The sequence below is a fragment of the Rhinolophus sinicus genome, linkage group LG11 (genome assembly GCF_036562045.2).
Source record: "Rhinolophus sinicus isolate RSC01 linkage group LG11, ASM3656204v1, whole genome shotgun sequence".
In the NCBI taxonomy this organism is placed as follows: Eukaryota; Metazoa; Chordata; class Mammalia; order Chiroptera; family Rhinolophidae; genus Rhinolophus; species Rhinolophus sinicus.
The window spans coordinates 66,591,014-66,609,610 of record NC_133760.1 but is presented as its reverse complement, the minus strand read 5'-3'; positions in this window follow the sequence as shown (position 1 = coordinate 66,609,610).

Genomic DNA, 18,597 nt, shown 5'->3' with positions numbered 1-18,597 from the left:
ATTTGCAGTTTGTGGCTTCAGCTGGCTGAGGCCACCAGAGGCCTAGATAACAGTATGATGGTTCCCTGCCACCCCCTGGGAGGGGGAGATGGTGGTCGTTGTGGGGATGGTAATGCTACTCCATTAACGTCCAACCTCCCGAAAACCACTGGGACACATTTCATTTATGTACTTATTTGTTTATTTGAGGCCTGCTTCCAGAAGGAGCAGACAATAAAAGACCGTCTGCAAAAGAGCTGTTCACAGAAAAAGAAGAGCAAAACCCCCACAGAAGGAGGGGACACACACAACCACTAGCTAACGTAGTGGGGTACCTAAGCGCATTCCCACATGCTGACCTCAGGATCCCTGTGAGCATGGCAAGGAACAGACGAAGGGTGGCCTGGCAGTGTGTGGTGGCTTTCCCTGGGACAGCACACACTTTCCCTTCACCTGAATGTCCAGGGGACAAGGAGGAGACCAGGTCTTGGCCAGAGGCCACGTATGATTTGAGTTCATACTACATGGGATTCTCTCACATTAAGAGACACAGGTTCCAGCAAAGGTGACAGTGTGAGTCAGGTTTGGGGGCGGGACACCGAGGCCAGGTGGTTGGGCACCTGAGTGTCTCCATGTTTTCTGCTCCATGTTTCTGGTCCTCTGGTCTGCAACCCATATCTGGTATTATAACCCCTTTCGGCAGAGACCAGCTCCCAGTCTGGGAGGAATGGGGCATGCACGGGGCCGGCCTAGCCATTCAGCCCTGCTGGGTCTTCCTGGGAGCCCTCAGCAAGAAAGAACCGCAACAGCGATACCTCAGGGACGCCAAGAGGAGCCTATCATCTTTCTCTTTCCTCCACAGCCCATTCCATGGGGGCTTGGGGGGGCAGGCAGGGAGGCTGGTGAAAGGCCACCTGAGGCTGCCTTTCAACGAAACTATCCATGTACAAGATAGAATTACTTGTATCAAGTACACAAGACTTTTAATCCACTTGGTAATCAAACAGGGCATCACTCTGGGCTGCTATAAGCCTGAGATGACACTGTATTTCCACCCACTTCACAGGTAGGGAAACTGAGGTGCAGGGGGGCTCAGGAGTCACCCATTCAAGCCAAGCAGGCAGTGGGGAATTCAGAGCCCTGGGCTCCACCAGCTCGCACCTTTGCTGAGGGCAAGATGGGGACACAGCTTGCCAGCCAGGGGTGCCGCAGACACCTCTGCTATCTTCTAGCAGAGTCCCTTCTAGCGTGAATTGGGGTCTGCTAAGATTGGAGTTTTTTGGTATGCAAATACGAAAGATTTTTCCTCATCTGAGCATGCCCCTGAACTGGAGTTTCTGTCTGTAGACGCTAGGTACCTTCTCCGAGTCCCAACCCAGGCCAGCTGAAGAATGAGCAACACATTGCCCTGGGTTCCTCACTCTGCCTCCAGCCAAGACGGTTCCGAATCAGCTCTACCACCATCTCCCCGCAGGACTTACGGCTAGTCTCTTACATGTGCCTTAGTTTGTGCCTCTGTGAAAACAGGGCAACGCTAGTGGTTCCATCTGCGTCGAGTGGCTGTGCACCTCCAATAAGACAAAGGAGGGAAGAGAACTTTGCTGAGGAGAAAATGCTACACCCATGAGGAGCAGTAGCACATCCACAGTGGTGCGGTGGCACTGGACACTACAGTGGAGAGCGTTGCCCTGAGGGCCTAAAGGCCTGGCTCTGGACCCTGAGGCTCTGGCCACAGGACATGCAGCTATAAGGCAGAGTCGGAACTCCCTTCCAGCAGGGCATTCTATGGTGTTCTAAGAGACTGCCAGGTGGGGGGGGGCAGGAGGGTAACCCTGGTTGCACCCCACATGCCTGGGCTCCTGGACACCCTTGGCAGAGGCTGTGCATGCTCTGGGCACTTTTACCAGGCAATCTGCTGCCACCCACCCCTTGAGGAGCCCACAGGCTCAGCCCCTCAGCCCACCCAAGCTCCTCAGTATGGTTTCTGGGAGCACAGGTTGGAATAGCACAGGGCAGGGCAGAGTGGCTTCTAATTCTGAGCTGGCACTTAGAGGAAGAGCCTTGTTTGGGGTCAGCATGTTCCTACACTGTGGCAAGGCCTGGCCCCCGCTGTGCTATGCGTGGAGACAAGGTCTGGGTATGTCACATGACTGGGAGGGCCCCTTTCTGGATGCATGAAGATGGGTGTCAGTGGCCACAGGCTGCAATTAGGTGCCTTCTGACTGGCACCTGACTTCCTCAGCAGCTGAGGAAAACATTGGCCTCAGGTCTAGGGTCGCCAGATAAAACACGGGAAGCCAGTCCGATTGGAGTTTTAGATAACGATGAATCATTTTTTTAGTATAAGTTATGTCCTAAATATTGCCTAGGACATACTTATACTAAAAAATAAAAGAAAGTATTCTTCGTTTATCTAACATTGAAATTTGACTGGGAACCTTATATATTTATTTGCCAAATCTGGCGACACTAGCTGGGTGCTCTCCCCGACCCCACGGCCAGACCCTGCAGCTGACACAAGTGCCCCAGGCCAGTGGGCATCTGCCTGTGCTCTGTGAATCTTTCGGATGCCTGCTCTGGCTGGCTCTGTTTCCAGTTCTCATTCTGAGCTCCGTCTGCTCAGCTCTTGCCCTCCTGCCCTTCGCTGTCTGGCAGGCAGCTCCTCCTCAGCCTCCCTCCCGCATACCTTGCTGCTCTCCAGGTGACACTGGTCAACACAATAAGAATATCTGGTGCTGAGGACTCAGACCCCCCCCCCCAAGAGCCCTCCGCACAGCCCGAGGGTGAGGGGAGTTGAGGGATTAGGCCCTGCTGCCTGTGATGTTAGGAGCACAGCCTGGGGCTCCAGGCCACCGACCCTCCCACCCCAGCCTCTTGGGAGACACTTCTTCCCCCAGGAACAGGCTGCGGCCCATCCAAAGGGCAGCTGGGAGAGTCCTTTTACCCTAAAGGGGTAAACACTGTCTGTTCCGTAGCAGGTGAGGGGAAGGCAGCAGGGACAGCCTGTCCATGGCTGGGCTCCCAGGCCCCGTCCACCTGTTGCAGGGCTGACGTGGGCCTCAGAGCAGAGGGCCTCCCAGACCTGTTCCAACCAGGAACTCAGCTGAGCCACAGCAGAAGGACCGCCCCCGCCTCCATGCCCCAGGGAAGGGGCTAAGGCCATTGGAACCATCTGGGAGACTGGAGCCGAGTCTCCTCAGTGGCTCAAAGCATCTGCTGGCTTTCCTGGCTAGCGTGACCTTAAACAAGCTACCTAACCTCTGTAAGTTTCCTCATCTGCAAAATGGAGATAAAAACATATCTACCTCAATGTTAATAATCCGTGTAGAGCTTTGAGCACAGTGCACAGAAATAGGAGACCCTTGGTATACGTTGCTCTCTTTGTCTCTCCAGGCCAGGAACCATCTCCAGTATCTTATTACCTGATAATTAACCAAAGCCTTGGCGGACAGGACTCCTATCCAGTCTCACCGGCTCCTGCAGACCTGCCCCGACCACCAGAAGCACTGAGTTGGAGCTGAGAAGATTGTCCTCTTAGCCATGGTGTGCACTTGCTAACCAGCCTGAGGAGCCATCTCCCTTTTCTGGGCATGAATCCTAAGCCCAGGAAACACAGCTGGTCTTAGCGGTAGGAGTCCAGGAGATGGGGACCCTCCTCACCAAGAGGCTCACATTACCTCAAAGACAGAGAAGTGGTGGGAAAAGGGGAGGGGAGGGCAGCCGGGGAGGTGCCAGACCTACTTTTGGCCATGATGTTTCTCCCTGCAGAATTTGTTTGGGTGCTTTGGGCTTTTCTTTTTCTCTTTTTTTTCTGTGATTTTCCTTTAAAACTAATGTTTGCTGTTCCCTACAGAAATAAACCCTAGAACTGCAGATAGAGAAGACCACGCTGATGTCACAAAACCGGAAAAGCACTGGCCGGCACCTGCTGCAGATGCTTCCAGTCTTGTTTTCCACGTGCTTTTTGTTTTACTAAAAAATGGGACCATTTTGTATACACTGCTTTGCATCTTACTTTTCTCACCGATGAACCTTTTCCCATGTGGATGATTACATTCTGTGACAATTAATAGCTGAGCAGTATTTCATCCTATGGTTATTCCTTCACTTATCAAGCCTATCTTAAGGATATCTGGGCGTTTTCCAAATGCATATGTTTTGTTAGGATACATTCCCATACATGGTGGTATATCTAGGTTAAAGGGTGTGCGAATTTTAAGACATCATTGGTGCATAGTACAGAAGCCACACAGAGGCGCGCATGCACTCGCTGTCACAAATGCCAACAAGCTGCATGCTGAGGGGCAGCTCCCCAGGTGAGTGGGGGTGGGTCCCCCTCACTTCCTTCAGTCCCAAGTGGCCTCCCCCTCACCCGCTCCAGGCTGCAGGGCCCTGGGTGCACAGAAATCCAGACGATTCAGTATTGATGCTGGGGGACCCTGAGGAGCGGCTCTTCGTTCTCTTCCAGGACAGGGGCTCAGGGCGTTTGTCCCCCTCCCAAGGCCAGCAACAACCCAGGGATGGGACGGCCTGAGCTGGGGATGGGCCGTGGGGGTCAGGAGACCATCATGGAGTTGGGTCAGGATTAGTCAGCTGTCATGACAGGTACCAAATCCAGTGGTTGTCACACTGTCTTGCTGGGCTAGCATAAGAGGGGCAGCTGATTGGCCCCCAGGCTTCCCCCTCTCCCTATTGATTTGCACAGCTCCATTTTTATCCATTGTTCTTAAGAATCCCAAAAAAGATCTCTAAGGAAAAGCGTCCAGCTTCAAATGCCAAAAAAAAAATAAAAAGAAAAAAAAATTGAACGATGATTATTGGTTTAATTTGCTCCCACCCATTCTCCCACATTACAGATGAGGACACTGAGACTCAATGACAGCAGTGACTTGGCGAAAGTGACCGCAGGTTAGTCACTCAGTGATGGGATGAGACTCCTGGCCCCCAGTCACTCTCCAGGTGTTTTGAAGCGTCCACCTTCAGGAAGGCTGTCAGTACTGTACCCCCTCAATACACACCACTTCCCATCTGCCATTCCAGGCCTTCCAGGCCCCTCCTGAGGGTTTTAGGGGTGGGCAGCGCCCTCGCCTGTGTTCTGAGGGGCTGCTCTGATTGACTCCCTACTTTGGCCAAAGGACCCTGTACTCAGCCTTCCTGCCTCAGCTTTGTACATGCCACCCCCAGCCCACCAGTCCTTCAGGCTTAAAGTTATTTCCTCCTGGAAACCTTCCCTGACCCCCAGACGAAAGTGAGTTCTCCCTCCTGCAGCACCCGGGCCAGACCCATTCTCCAGAGGCTGGGGTGGGGTAGGGAGCTCCTGCCTGGGGCCTGGGGCCTGGGGCCTGGTTTGGTGGGAGTCTTGCTTGTCTGGCAGGAGGCCTGGTGGGTCTTGGAGGCTGAGGACATTCCCTGTGATTCTGTTGGCAGCGGTGGGCGGGGGGGGGGGGGGGGGGTCCTTGACATAAAGAGAGCGCAGATGCCGCAAAAGGTGGAGGATGGACCAGAGCAGAGAGAGCAGGAGGACAGGAAATGTCTAGGAAGCCCGGGGTAACTGGAACTGGATGTCCCGGAAGAGGCTGGCTGTGGGCATGGGCAGAGGGAGCACCCAGGGCTTTGTGGAAAGAGGCCTTCCAGAGCTGACTATACAGGGTCAGGACTGAGAGAAGAGTCCAAGGTGCATGACCAAGTGTCCCAAGCCAGACACACTGGGTTCAGAGGGGGCTCCTTCCATGACTGGCCGTGAGTCTGAGGGCCAGGAAGCATGGCACCGTGGTGACCAGGGAAGGGCAGCCTCAGGACGCAGATGACTGCAGTTCAAACTAGCCCATGTCCAGGCTCATGTCACACAGGGCACCCCATTTCCTGGCCTACACATGGGGGATAGCAAGAGCACCCCCTCAAGGTGCTGTGTGTGGCCCAGTGGGGCAAAGGGTAGGAAGTAGGAGGACCTCTCGGCCTGTCCGTCAGCTCGCACCAGCTGAGTCTCAGTTTTCTCACCTGCAGCCAATGGGTTTAATAGTCCTCGCCTTACAGGGCTGTTTCGGGAAGAGGGACCTGAGCCTGAATCTGGGAGGCAATCAGCACACACGGTAAGTGTTCAAAAGTGTAATAACTGGTATTCTGATTTCCAGGCACCAGGGGGCTGCTCTGTCAGCCTTGAGGCTTTGGGATGCCCCATGACGGGCTCTGCACTCAGGCCCTGGACGGGCCTACTGAGGTACAACAGTGTTCTGCCCTCAGAGCCATGGGCAGGTGCGGGGTCTGGGAGAGGGATAGGAGGAATGGCAGAGTGGGGAGTTTGGGGAAGAGGAAGCAGCCTCAGGAGACAAGCCAGCTCAGGCCCAGCAGGAAGCAGGAGCAGCCCCCATGCCCGGTGACTGTGGGGGAAGGCAGGCGTGGGTGCCTGGGCTTTCTATCCTCCACCAGCCTGGCCTGGAGGCCCCAGGTGCCACAAGATAATGACAGCAATTGCAGTACTGCAGGACTTCCTGTCTGTGAGGCAGGCAGAGGCTGGAGCAGGGGAGGGCTGGGAGAGTGGCAGGAAGAATCCTGGAATGGCTGCCTTCCTCGGAGCAGCGTGAGTGTGGCCCCTTTATCCAGGAATCCTGGGATTCCGCATGGCCCTGAATCCACAGAGTCAAGGAAAGCCCCTGGGGTCTTTCGAACAAACAAGCCCATCACCTAACGAGTGAGAAGAGATGTCGGTGGGGAGGCAGCATGGACCGCCTACAACTGACTGGAGTTCAGGCTTTGTTTACCGCTGAGACAACATGAAGCCATGTGTGTATTAACTGTGCCCACCTGCTTCCAACATTAATTCACTCATCCACGGTTCCAACCAATGGTGCCAGCAATAAAGGAAATTGCTTTTGAAGTTACAGAGGATGAGAATGGAGATCTAAGATTGGGCTTTGTCTCCTCCAGGTGTCAGCTGGGCCCTTCCCCACCCGCCTGCCCTCCAAAGCCAAGGGTGCATGCAGTTCTCACCATGGAGCTGGACAGGGGCCTCCAATCTTGATGTGTGTTTCTTTTTCCCAAAGACCCTCTGCCTACGTCTACCAGCCCAACACGGGGCCCTATGTGCCAGGGCTGCAGCGTGAGGGCATCAGGAGAGATACCAAGCAGAACTTTCTGATGACAGGCATCTTGGATGTGAGGAAGGATGTGGGATCTCCTTCTTACAGTTGTTTGGAAAAGCAAGCCCAGGCCTGGGGAGTCAGAATAGAACAAGGGAGACTTCCTGCCTAGGGCACCCACAAAACTGCATCACGCCCCCCCATGCTCTGAGTAGTGAGATTCACCAAGATACTCCTCCTTCAAGGGGCTTCTCTGCTTTCAGGACTGGAACTCCCTCTTTCCTAGTGCTTCCCAGAGCCATCCCCAAACCTTGCTCCTCTCACCCGAGGCCATGGGGTGCCTGGCCCGCAGAGTGCTGGGCTTTCCCTGCTGGCCGCTGTCTCCTTCCTTCTCCCAGCGGTGCTTATAGTTCCTGCCCTCAGCGACCACTTAGTGTATGTGTGCTAAAAGCTCATGGCAATAGCCCATTTTATCCCCAAACAACTGCCATCCAGGCAGGCACTATTACCATCTTCTTTTATGAGGAAACTGAGACTCCGGGGGCCATTCTGGAAGGTCTCTGTCCAGGTTCTCTAGGATCGCTCCTCCCCAGCAGGTCCCTTCCCTAGCTCCAGCCTCCAGCTAGGAGAAAACCTTGGTCCAGCTGGCCCTGGCTGCCTTCTCCCTCAGCACCACCCTGGACCAGTTCATTTGCCCAGCGCCCTGTGTGGATGAGTACCCAGGGCTGTGGAGGTAGGGCGGGGGCTGCTCCAAGCCTTCATGGGGCTCACGGTCTAAGAAGGTCTAGAAGGCTTTCCTGGGCAAGGAGGGCACCCAGGAATTTCAGGGCCTGATTCCATTTCTCTGCCCTCCCCTTCTCTGCATCCCCTTACCACCCTGCCCCTCCCCTCCTCCCCCTGCTCCTCCCCCACCTCTTCCCTGCCTTCCTTATTTCTGTGGCTTCCCAGAGGCTTCCCAGACTTGAAGCCTTGTGTAAAGGAAAGCACCTTCCTTGACAGAACAGAACCCTGACTCTCCAAGAGCAGGCTTCTAGGAGAGCTAGTAGCTAGGCTGGCCCACAGCCCTGACTGTGCCCCTGGTTTCCCCTCTCCCCTTAGTCTCTCATTCTGATGGCTGCTGACACGGCCTCGGCCCCAGGTGAGCTGAGCCCCCTGTGCCTCTCTAGCCCAAGAACCAGGTTCTTCGCAGCACAGCCAAGACTGACTAGATCTTTCAATCCAGACTTTGCTAAACCCCAAAGGAGTAAACCTGAGGAGTAGAAGTAGCATCAAAACCAAGGAGAAAAATCTACTCCCACCTTCTTTCTTCCCAGGTGAGTCACTGCACTCCTGTGGCATCAGCTGTCCAGCCCCACGGGCTGGCTCCTGCTCTCAGGGTTATTGCCTTTTCCTTAAGGGATGATGTAGGGGGTTGCATGGTAGCCCCCCCGAAAATATATTTCCACACCCTAATCCCCAGGACCTGTGAATGTTTCCTGATTTGGAAGCAGTTTCTTTGCAGCTGTAATCAAATTAAGGATTTGAGACAAGGAGAGCATCCTGGGTTATCTGGGTCGGCCCTAAATCCAGTGACAAGTGTCCTTACAAGAGACACACAGAGGGGGCAGACACAGCAGAGGAGGAGGCAGCGTGATGACAGGCAGAGACTAGAGCGACCGTGTATAAGCCAAGGAATGCCAGGTTGCCGGCAGCCACCACAAGCTATGGAAAGGCATGGAATAGTCTCTCCCAGAATCTCAGGAGGGAGCGGCCCTGCCTGCTTGACTTGGGACTTCCGGCTCCAGGACTGAGAGAATACATTTCTGTTGTTCTAAGCCATCCCCTTGTGGGCATTTGTTACATCAGCCTCACGAAACGAATCCAGTTGGTGTTCTGGGGTGTCACCCACCGCCCCGACTTCCACTACCACCCACAAGCTGTCCAGGGCTAAATCTGCCTCTCCAGGGAGATCTCCACCCTGAGTTTCAGCTCTCTGTGGCCAGTAGCGTCATGGACACCTTCCCCTTCCCGTCTCACAGGATCCTCAAAGCCAACATGTTACCCATAACCTGCTCCTTCTCCCATGCTCCCCCTTCCGTGAACGGTACAACTCACTGTGACCTGCAGTGCCACCCTGGCCCCACATTTAGTCACCTCAATATCGCCCAGTCCTTCCACTTCCTTCCATCTCCAAGATTGCGCCCTCCAGGAACTGCCTAGCTGACCTCTCCGTTCAAATTAGCCCCAAAAGACTGAGGATGGGTGAAAATGACACACAGATACTCCTTTCTCATCCAAGGTATTGTGTCCAGTGCAAAGGTTACATTTTCAGCAAGATCCCAGAGGGTATCTGCTAGAGAGATGGGGTTCCTCCAGGCTCCCCACTTGGCTCTTGGTGGACATGTTCCAGTTCGTGGCAATGGTACAGTTCTCAGTTGTCAGTTCTCAATGGCACCACCGGCATTGCTCACTTGATTTATTCCACAATCCATGCACAACAGACTCAGAATAGCCGAACCAACCCCACCACCAACTGTGTGATCACTAAAAACAATTTAAGTGTTTTTAGTTCGTTTGTCTGTAGAGTACGTTCCACAAGGAATAGAGTCTAATTACTGTGTTTTAGAGTCACTTACTATAGTTTCTCTCTTTTAACTAGCTACAAAACTTCTTCTGTTTTATTCCACTTTTGATTTTTAGGGATTTCTTTTTATATATAATTTTTAAATGTTTTAATTCTTATTTTTGAAGAGGTAATACATTTACATGGTCAAAACCTGAGACAACATTTAAAAGATATGCAATAAAAACTCTTCCCACCTCTGCTCTAGCTTCTCCATTTTCCCCTTTCTAACTACTTTTTTCAGTATCTTCTGTATCCTTCAAGAGTTGTTTTTTTTTAAAAAGCAGGGAAATACAAATATACATTACCGTGTTTCCCCGAAAATAAGACCTAAATGGAAAATAAGCCCTAGTATGATTTTTCAGGGTGACATCACTGGAACATAAGCTCTAATGTGTCTTTTGGAGCAAAAATTAATATAAGACCCAGTATTATATTTATTATATTATATTATAGCCGGTCTTATGGTAAAATAAGACCAGGTATTATATTATATTATAATATATTATATTATATTATACCCAGTCTTATAGTAACATAAGACTGGGTCTTATATTAATTTTTGCTCCAAAAGACGCATTGGAGCTGATGGTCCAGCTAGGTCTTATTTTCGGGGAAACATGGTATTACACAAGTGTACTATAGTTTACTCTATGTGTTGTTTAGTACAGTATTACTTCATAAAATTACCTAAAAGCCATCCTCATTCTTTTTTACAGTTGCATAGAATTCATTTTATGAACATAGCAAAAGTTATTTAACAGGTCCACTATTGATTGTATTGATTGACATTTTGGTTGTTCCATATATTTTGCTATTACAAATGGTTTGCACTTAATTTTGTTTTATACTTTTGTAAAATACTTACACTGTCCTATAAGTAAATCTACAAAACAAAGTATATCAAATAATCCAGCATCCATCCCTGTCCCCTCCACTCTACCTTTACAATTCTTTTAAATTTTTATTTACTGTATCTGGGAGGTCACTCCATAGAAGTAAATAGAGAAATTCTTATTTCTTTTCATTTTTAACAGTTGCATTGTGTTGCGTTATGTAAATATGTCACAGTTTATTTAATTGCTCCCTTATGGGGGCCGTTTGGGTTGTTCCTAATGTTTTGCTATTACTAATGGTTGTCGGGTATATTTCTGAAGCACCAGGAAACAATCAAGTCTGGTATTTTAGAGGTTCTGGACCCATAGCCCTGTTCTGTATAAGCCACTGGGTGCTCCTTTTATAACATGCCGTGGATTTCAGAGAAATGCCTGCCCATGATCAACTGTGCCGAAGATCAATGTGTGAGCCAGACATGGATGAAACCACAGACCTGACCTCAGGGAAGCCAACAGCATTTGAGGAGGTTTGGAGACAAACTGTCCAATTGGAGCCCTTCATATTGGAAGGTGACAAAAGATCCAATCAGAACCTCTGTTTGAGCAAGTATTAATTAGTTTCTTTAGCATATAGGAAGGTCCCAAGTACTCTGGCTGTACCCAAGTGGTCCTGAGATCTGTTCCATAAGAGGAGTCTCAGGACCCAGGTTTCAGCTGAGGAGACAAGTTCCTGTCATCAGTTCTCCCTACCGTAACTTCTAGAAGGCAACCTTGAAGAACCCCTGTGAATATGGTTCTCATAGGATATTAGCTGTCTTTTTTTTATCATGCTGTTTATTTTTTCAGCTGTTTTTTTTTTTTTTTGCATGTGGGATGCAAAAGTATATTTCCTTCTATTCTTGTTATTGCAAATGTCCAGTTATGAATTAAAGATCTTTAATTATAAGTGCTCTTGCAATGTAAATGAAAGAGAGAGAGAGAGCGAGGGGACACAAATGTCTCATATTTGCATTTGGGCCAGACCCCAATGAGTGATTTTATGAATGAGACGGTCATCAGTATGACACAAGGCAGTTTGAGGGGGATGAGAGGTCCACCTGAGGAGAGAGACATTTTTGGGTGTCTTCCTTCCAGGACGGGAAAGAATTGGCTTAGAATTTTGAATATCCAGGTCGTGCAGCTCACAGGAGTGGGTGGGAGAGCTGCCAGAGGAGAGCAGAGCGGCTGGTGTTCATGTTCCAGAAAAGTGAGAAGAGGGATGTGCATGATGACTGCCCTGCCCGCCAGGCACAAATTATTCATGGGGACCTATAGGAGTCTGGTGGAAAGAACCCTCTGCTGGTGATAAGGAGGTCGGTGTGTGACCTTGGGTGAGTTCTGTTTGGCCTTGAGCAAGTCACTTAAACTGTGTGCCAAAGCACCTGTGACATGTCACACAGGGCAGTAATCCGCTTTCTGTATCTTACAGGAGCCTTCCTTTCTGCAACCAAGATTCCTGCATAGAACGACAGACAGACCTATCAACAAAACCGAAGGCGTAGGCATCCAGGTGAGGACCCTGAGGCCCAGCCCAGGAAAGCCATGTGCCTGAGGGTCCCGGGAGTGTCTTGATTCTGGCTCTAGGGGGAGCAAGCTGCCTGTCTGGGGGTGTTTCATGGAGCAGAGTGGCCCTCCGGGTGCTGGGCAGCTGGACGAAGCTGTCCAGGGTGGAGGCCCTGGCAAGAACACAGGCCATTTCCCTTGCAAAAATGAAATTCAAATCTGAGGAGGTACCCGTGCCGTGGGCTGCAGCCGGGGAGGCTCTGAAGGAATCACGCCACTTAGGAGTGCTAGACCAGGATTCTGCCTGACCATTTATGCTGATCTGAGCTCCCAGGCTGTGGGGCTTGCTTGTCCCCTCTGGCCAGTCTTAGCATTTCCGCAGGGCTGGAGCTGGGGCCAGGGCTGTGTGAACATGGACTCCAAGCCCCCCCACCCCCCCACATCATTGGGACCCAGCTGGGGAGGCTGAGATGGCCGCTTGGCCACAGCCAGCACATGCATTAATAATGGCCACCGATCCTGCTGGCCCTGCGCCCTGTTTCCAGAGTGGGGCAGTAACCCAAGCCTGGGTGCCCCCTGCCCTCTCGACTCCACCCTACAGTGGAGCCATCAGACACCATCTCTTTTCCTGGTCCTCGGTCCCTGTGTCAAAATGAAGAGCAAATGCAAACAAGTTATTTCTCCTCTGACATTCTGAGCATGTATTGTTCACGTTGTCACTTCTTTCAGAGGTTTTGCCAACATGGAAGTGTTAGGAAATGACCTGGGATGACGCTTAGGACCTGTGCAGGGGTAAGGCCTTCCTGCTCTGAGCCTCAGGTTCCTCACTGCAGTGAGAGGTCTGTTCAGAGGCTACCTCTGGCCCTGGTGTCCCGGGGCCCTGCGACGCAGTCTCTGCCCTAAGGGGGGGCTTACAGCAGGTGGTGGATGGCACAGCAAGGCCGCAGTCAGACCCAGCAGGCTAGACTGTGTGTGCCAAACAGCAGCAGAGGCCAGGCTGTGGGGTGTCCTGAAGAGGTGTCCTAGACAAAGTAGGTCTGGAGGATTGTAAGATTTGGGAAGCAGGGTGGGGGGTTGGCGGGAACTGCAGGCAGGGGACAGGCTGTGGTGCATGGAACACTGCTTATACCCAAGCTTTCTCCTCAGGCCCCAGTGGAGGGAGGGAGGAGGCTGTGGGCAGCTCATCTCAGCCTGCGCTGCAGGTCGTCAGTCTTTCCTTCCCAGGAGAAGAGGTTCAGGTCCCGCCTCGCCCCCTGCACCACCCGACTGTCCCGTCACTGCCACAGCAGCACTAGGGACCTGTCCCTTGGGTGGGAAGGCTTTGGCCACCCTAAACTGTCTCTCCCAGGATCCCTGCAATCCTCCTAGGAGAGAGAAGGCTTTGTTACCTAAACGCGTATCACACTGGAGAAAAACACACCTCCGGGAATTAGACTGTCCATGAGGGGAGGCTAGGCATGTCTGTGTAGGAAGGGAAATTCCAGGGTGGGGAGCACCTCCTAGGTGGAGCAAGTCGGGTTTGGGGCAGCCTGAGGCCACTGAGAACGTGTGGTACTAAAGGGAAGTGTGCAGCTCACCTTACGGGAGGGGGTGGTCAGCTCAGGAACAGTGGTGACCTGCTGTGTGACCTCAGAGAAATCATGACCCTCAGGCAGGAGGACAGCTCAGCCCACTCCCTGCTCGCCCACCCATGGCGGTGAGTGTGCCCCAAGATTGCTCGGAACAGAGCTGCTGAGGCCTGTGGAGGCCGACTTCTGGGCTCACGGTGGGCGTAGGCTGGGAGGCCGAGACAGGAGTCCCTGGGGCTGGATGACCAGAATGGTCTTCTCTGGCTGAGGCTTCCACAAGGGCCCAGAGTTTCAATTGGCTGCCCAATGCCAGGCCCCAGGCGTCAGGACCAGAGGCTGCTGCACCTGGCTGGCTTTGCCCCCAGTGCCCATCTTACCCAGCGCTGGCACTGCCCAGCTCCACCACCCTGGGCCTGGTGATGCTGGTGGTAGAACAGGGCTCCAGAGTGACAAGCAGACAGATGGTGAGACCCTGGCCCAGGGTGAGGATACAACTGACCTCAGAGTTTCATTCTCACGGGTACACCCAGGGTGCCTGGCCCTGCCAAGCAGTCAGTGGGCCAGGCGTTAGGCCTCCTGGACGTGGGTGGGAGAGAGGGTGTCAGGGAGAGTATGCCCCATCCCAGCCCAGTTCAGAGGCCTGGCAGCAAGGGAAGGGTGGGCTCCCTCCCTGGAGGCTTAGGGCTCCCCATCCCCTGCTTCCCGGGCAGCCAGTAGAGCAGCCTGACTTTTTAGCACCTGCCAAGGCCCAGCCAATGCAGTCACAACCGAGAGGCAGCGGCTGAATAATTCAGCAGCGCTGGGTATCTTGACTCCCTGTGGGAGGCCAACTGCTGGCCCCGAAGCCCTCCACCTGGATGGCAGAGCTGACCCCCAGCCTCCCCCAGAGTCTCTCATACCCCAGAGGGCTTCACAGGCTCCCTCACCAGGTCCAAGCTTGGCCCCACCCCCTGCTTTCCCCACAGCAGTGACCCTGCCAGAGCCATCTCTCTCCCCTTCCCAAGTCTTTCCAATTTCCCCTTTCCATCTGCCCCGCCTTCTCCACCGTGCAAGCCAACACCACCCTCTCCTGGATGATGGGACAGCTCCTGGCTGGGCCCCCTGCCTGTAGAATAGCCCCCATTTGCTCTGCACAGGACGTATCCCCTCCTTCAGCCCCATTCACCATGGTGACCATGTCTCAGGATCAAGTCCCTGTCCCTGCCTGTCCCTCTGCCCCCAAGCCTTTCACACCCTCGGGCGGAACAACATGCTGTGTGTGATGACATTTTGCCTCTTTCATACCGTAATGGGTGTTATTGCCTTTGAGGAAAACTCCTGTGAGGGCCAAGGGCAAAGCCAGCATTAGTAACAAATAGGAATACAGAAAACGGCCTCCCTCACCACTCCACACTTAAGTGTGAGGAATTAGTGGGTTAATCTCTGTCCATTGTCAGCATAAACCATTGTCTGAGAAGAACATGTCCTTTAAAAAATGAAGCAGCATAAGTTAGTGACACCAGTTCTTCTAAATGTAAAGACAGGGTTGGGGGCGGGGGCAGGGAACTACCATATGTTTTTCAAGACAGACTGGCCAAAATGCATTTTTAAAAATTGTACATAATTTTTTTTCAAGTTAAAGTGTGCTTTATTCAATAAGGTCTGAAAAAAACACCGACCTTATCAAGTCATGTCATAAAATGTTACTTGAAAAGAATGGTCCATTACAATGAATCCTCATTTTAATCTGATAAAATTTTCCTATTTTCTCTCCCTTTAAACAAAACTAAAATTATACGACAGCGACAGATTGATTAGTTCTTATGCTTTTCTCTTTCATTCAAATTATTGGAAAAGTTTGATCTTGATGTCTCACAAAAATAATGGCATCATTTCTGATTTTCTAATACAGGATTCTTTTTACTTATTCCCTCAAGCTAAACATTAGAGTTTGAAACACACATGAGCCCATGTTTCCTGATACTATGCCTTTTTATCATATTCTTCAAATAATAAATAACATCATTTTAGTAACACATTAAATTGTACTGATACAAATTAAATAATGAGTGTAAGGATAAATTATTCAAAACATGAAAATAAGGTGAAAGGATGGCTGTGTGTCATTTCAATGTCATATTGGAACATTGTGTAACAGGACCAACCAAAGATTGTTCATTTCCCCAGGAGAACGTATCTGTGTTTGACTGACTTCCTGTTGATTAGGGTCCAGACTTGCATAGGTACTTGTTAACTAGCAGATTTTTACTCAGAAGTGACGACAATTATTTCTGTCTGGTAGAAAAAGATAACCTCAAAGATTACAGTTTTAATGCCCTGGCAGATATTAACCAGTTTTGTTCTTAGCAAACAATCTTCAGGGTTCTTTTGACTGATTGACTATGTAAATCTCCATTCCTCAAATTCTCATTTGAACCATTTATCATCCTTTTTATTCCCTCATCAATTAATTTTAATACATGATCACTTTGTGTTTGTATAAGAGTCATGTTTTTAACTTTAAAAAAATGATATTTTGATATAAGAGACAGCATATTGATTTTTTATTTTGATTTTAAAGCATTTTAAAAAGATTAATTAATTATATTAGTTTTGTATGATTTTTCATAATATATTTCTCAGTGTTGTTTTTATTATTCCCCCAAATATATATTCAAGCATTTGTTTGAATCGTAGAGTGATGTCAGGCTTTTTCAGAAATTAAGTCTGATTTAGTTGGTTGATTTAATACCGAGGACTGAATCAGGGTTATATAGCAAATATTTTCCACAAATTAAATAGTCAAATCTGCTGTTTCAAGGTTCTGACAAAAAATTATGTATGTGTGCATGTATGTTACTCATGTATGTGTACATATAAAATGTGTGATAAAGGCATTTTATAAATAATTATGTTGATAAAGTCATATTAAAATTAACAATGTTTTTAGTTTCCCAAACCTTCCAATTATGTTAGGTTAAGCAAGCTTCCTGTAAGTGAAAGAAATAACAGCTATCATTAATATATTTGATAAGTCTTTGCTATATTTGATAGTTAACTTATTTGATAAAACTTGGTAAAACGTTCTTGCTATACTTGCCAGAACCGACAAACAGAATTACTTTAGTGAATGAGTAAAAAAATAAATAAATAAATAAATAAATAAATAAATAAATAAATAAATAAATGGTTTGCAAGTCATATGACTTCCAATTCTTTGCTTTCAGCAAATTAGAGGAGAACTGAATAGATTTGTCAGCAGGGAGATCATTAAAAATAATTTGTGATGATGGATTACTCTGTGGTGTTGGCTATAATTCAGAAAGAATTCAAAGAATTGATTAAATTGTTGCCATTCCCATCTCCTTATTTACATGCACAAGGTTTCTTAGTGCTCACATTTCTAAAAATGAAAAACTATTCCTAAATATCCAAAAACCATGGATATAAAAAAACTAATAATTGCAAAACACACAGAAATAGCCCATTTGTCTCATTAAGAGAGATATTTCTAATAACATTTTATAACAGCTCTTTTGAGATACAACTTACAACCCATAAAATTCACCCTTTCAAAGCAAATAATTCAGTGATTTTTACTATATTTACAAAGTCATGCAACTATGACTACTATCTAATCTTAGAACATTTTCATCACCCCAAAAAGAAACCTGTTACCCATTGGTAGTCATTTCCCACCTCCCCCCACGCCCCCACCCCTGTCCCTGGCAACCACTAATCTACTCTCTGTCTCTATGGATTTGCTTATTCTGGACATTTCATTACAATATGTGGCCTTCTGTATCTGGCTTCTTTCACTTAGTATAATGTGTTTTTGGTTCATCTGTATGTTATAGCACACAGAGGTCAGAATTTCCTTCCTTTTTAAGACTGAATGCTATTCCATTGCATGTATATACCTCACTTTGTTCATCCTTTCATCAGATGATGGACATTTGAGCTGTTCCTGCTCATGAGGTATTATAAATAATACTGCTATCAACATTGGTGCACAAGTTATGTGAACACAGGTTTTAAATTCTCCTGGGTATATAGCTAGGAGTAGAGTTGTTGGCACATACTGGTTATTCCACGTTTAACTTTTTGAAGAATTGCTAAACTGTTTTCCAAAGTGGTTACAACATTTTACACTGCCACCAGCAATGTGTGAGGCTTCCCATCTAACTATATCCTCGTTAACACCCTTACTGTTCATCTATTTTTTAAATTTTCTAGCTTTATTGAGATATGATTGACATATAGAATTGTGTAAGTTTAAGGTGTACAACGCGATGATTTGGTACATATGTATTTTGTGAAATGTTTTCCACAGTAAGGTCAGCTACCACATTGTTCACCCCACAGAATTACCATCTTTCATTGGTGGTGAAAACTTTTAAAATCTACTCTCATAGCAACTTGAATATATACAATACAGTATTGTTACTAGGGTCACCATGCTGCACCTTAGATCCCCAGAACTGATTCATTTTATAACGGGAAGTTTGTCCCCTTTGACCAACATCTCCCCATCTCCCTCAGCCCACAGCCCCTGGCAACCACCATTCTACTCTCTGCTTCTTTGAGTTCAAAGTTTTTAGCTTACACATATAAGTGAGATCATGCAGCATTTGTCTTTCTCTGACATATTTCACTTAGCAGCATAATGCCCTCAAGATCTATTCATATTGTTGCAAATGGCAGGATTTCCTTCCCCCCCCTCCCGCCCCCTGCAGGCCAGGCCTTCCTTCTTTATATGGTTCAATAATATTCCATTGTATACATATACTGCATTTTCTTTATCCATTCATCCATTGATGAACACTTAGGTTGTTTCCATATCTTGGCTATTATAAATAATGCTGTAATGAACATGAGAGTGCAGATATCTTTTTAAAAAAAAATTTATTAAAGTATAGCTAACATACAATACTATATTAGTTTCAGGGGTACACCACAGTTGTTCAACATTTATATACCTAATGAAATGATCACCATGATAAGTCCAGCAACCA